This window comes from Parambassis ranga, unplaced genomic scaffold, assembly GCF_900634625.1.
Source record: "Parambassis ranga unplaced genomic scaffold, fParRan2.1 scaffold_31_arrow_ctg1, whole genome shotgun sequence".
Classification (NCBI taxonomy): Eukaryota; Metazoa; Chordata; class Actinopteri; family Ambassidae; genus Parambassis; species Parambassis ranga.
Window position 1 is genome coordinate 503,264 of NW_021144801.1, and position 3,455 is coordinate 506,718.

The window sequence follows — 3,455 nt, forward strand, 5'->3', positions numbered from 1 at the left end:
AATGTACTGCTGAAAATGTCCTGAGCTCATGCGTCTTACTACAGAGCTACAATAGTGGATCATTTGTAAACTTTTCTGTTTAGTAAGGCGTATGGTTAACTGATCATTTGATGTTTGATGAACTCCTTCTTGTTGTTGGGGGGTCTTGTTTTTGTGGCTTTGCTGAGTGCCCACTTGGGGTAGCCACAGGTTTGCAGGACCTTCCTGATGTGGTGTTGCTCCTTCTTCTTCCCCTCTGAACTGGTTGGTACAATCATGCTGTAACAAACACATGTGCTTAATGGGTAAGGTGGGAGGAGGCATGAAGAAGAAAGGCTTTACTATGAAGTCTGGATACATCACTGTGAGTTTAATGGAACTTATTGGAGTCTTAACTCATAATGAAAGAAGTGACATAATTAGTTTCATGTTTACTTAATATTTTGAAGTGTAAAAATGTTTCACCACAGACGTTGAGTAGAGCCTGCTTACAGTTTTTAGAGTGTATATCAGTTCAGTGCAGCATAGTGCTCATGAACAGTGAGCTGCTGAGACACACCGACATGTGGACTTTGCTTCTTTAGGGAAAACATTGAGATGCATTTCACACAGGTTGGTTTGATCCACTGACCTCTGCACTTAGGAGGCCAGTGCCTTATCCATTAGGCCACTGGGGCTAACATGTGCCTCCTCCATGTGTGTTAAGGTCTTCCCCTTCCTGGGTGATTCACAGGGGTGTGGGGTCAATCAGAGGTGCTGTAACACCGTTGTGATTTGGAAGATGTACTCCAGACATTGACAAGAATTCTTAAAATAGGCACAAAATTCTTGGCTCTGTAAGACTAAAATGCAACTTAAAACATGACAGAAAACATTCAAGTAAACCATTTTGTTCTAAAACCAGAAATGAAAAACCACTAATTTAAGATTAAGTAACTTAAAATTAGAATTTAAGTCTATCTACTAAATTACCTTTAGGAAATGACACCTTAATCTGCACAAATGTAGTTAAAATAAGACATCATTCCTTAAAACAGTATAACAAATATAAGTGAAGTTGTCTTAAATCAAGACACCAAAAGTTTTTCATTCAATATATTGTATTTAATTCAAAACAGGACCACTTCCACATTCCAAAAAACATCAACAACAACTGTGACGAATGTGATGAACTTTTCTTTGAAAATCAAACACAAGCTTCTACAAACAAAGGGGCTCACTCACTCAGGGAAGGACTTCCACTCACCAATCGCTTCTTTGTAGTGGGGGGTCAAATCCTGCTCATGGACTGAATGGTTGTGTACCTCTGTTTGCAGTACTGACAGGAGTGTAGAAATGCACTTTGGGTATGTGCAGGGCATAGTAATATGCCATGAGGTAGAGAAGTCCCTCATTAAGTCTGTCCATGGTGAAGCTGCTCACTGGAGTGTTTCCAACGGCGATCATGCAGTTGTCCTCAGAAACAAGCAGAACAGGAGAAGACAGGCCCCGCTGCCGCATGAACCCATCAGGATCCTCAGAAGTCTGGATGACACAAATAAATGAAGAAGATTAGAAAAACAGAACTTTGACCTGGATGAGGACATTAGAGAAATTCTATGGTCACAATAAATCCCCTTAGCATTCAGCACTGCAAATGCTAAATGCAGCACAGCTAGAGCCAATGAAGTCAGTACTACATTAAGCACACTGTAGAAAACACTTCCCCTTCCCCTGGAACTTTGGAAATGATCAAAGTTTATCTCAAAGTAACTAAACTAAATATAAAATGTATGAAAAACAGGAATATATTATGAACAATCTCACCGAAAGGACATGGAAAAGAGCCTGGCTGCTTGAGCCCAGTTTCTTTGGTGGCATAGTGCTGGACGGACAGAGCAGTGGCAGGGCTCTGGAGACAGCTGTGATATGCTCCACTGGTTGAATGGAAAAGGCACAATACAACGTGGTACTATAAGTAACTGTAACATAAATAACTGAGACATTATTATGTAAAAAGAACTAAATGTATCATGACTTCACCTCCATTCAAAGTTTTTGGAGGCTTCATGGCCTTCTTCATCACACCATAAAACTGGACCTTTTCCATCTGTTCTGCATCTCTGATATGTGCTGGAAGTTGGTTGGTTGGATAATTGGCTGCAGCTCGTCAAGCACCTGAAAAACAGATTCAGTGAAGAATTAAAAAAAAGTCTAACATTCTATCTAAAATGATTCACCATCAGGCCAAACAAATCTATAATGTGTGAGACATATGAACATTATGCTATTTATGTCAGGCTACAAACTGAGTCATGTGAACTAAGTGGGACCAACATTACTTACGTGATCCAGTTCCCTGAAACAAGGGTAAGCCTCTAGAATCCTTTAAGACGTCAGAGGTGATGAAGCGTCTTCGAGACTCGGATTCAAGGTTCAGCAATTGAGTTACTGCAGCTTTGTTTGGCTTTTTGGACTTGTACATTTCTTGGAGGGTCTTGTAGTGTCCTGCTTGGATTTTCTGGCTGTCCAGACATCAACTGAACAAGCTGAAGACATTACAGGGACATTATGATGGAAAGAGGACATGAGATATCCAAACAAGCAAGTTGTCAGTATAATAAACTGAGTAAGAGGTAGCATTAATTCATTAATGTTTGTGTTACTTGATATAAAAGTAAAATATTGGACCAGAGTACAGACACTCTTGGACACATAGTGAAACATTCCAAAGCTGCTGAATGTCCAGAATGTGCCATATGAATGAACTCAGCCAAAATTATATTTAATACAATACATACATTCTTCATCACTGCTGTCCCGTTTTGCACTGGGGTGCTGGCTCTAGGTGACACTGGGATGCCCATGGAACTAACAGGTGAATGTTCCAGAATAATGGTGGATGCACTGGAATCTCCAGAACTGACTTCTTGCCGTGGTTTCTTGGAAGGTGGAACTTTGGTTGCACCTCATGTTTGGCAGGGTATCTAGAGTCCTCTGTGGCTCTTGCGATGGAGATAATATCAGTCATAGTGTTTCTTATGAGTCGGCAAAAGAGCTCCTTGGATAAGGTCACATTGTGCTCAGTTCCCAGTCGTTTCTGCTCGAAGTAGGAGCGTCGCACCTGTTCAAGCTCACTGTCCGTGAACACCATGTATTCTGGGTTGGACATAGTCACAAATTTAGAAGCATTTGCCTCCTCTTTTGAAAGGTCACTGCCTCCAGTGGGGGAGATTGATGAATTTCCGGAGCAGTATCCACCTAAAACACATTTACACAAACATTTATTGAGCATTTTTGTCATAGTCACATTATCATTTTGGGGAATGAAAAAAACACTTATAACTTTTAAAAAATGTATTTGAAACAGATAGTGATATTGAACCATGTGCTGTTTATCAGTCCTGTTATACTGTGACAGACAGATCTGACCTTTTCATTTTGATTCACTACAAGCCAGATAGCCCGGCGCCTCCAGAAATGTTCAGGACCAGGAA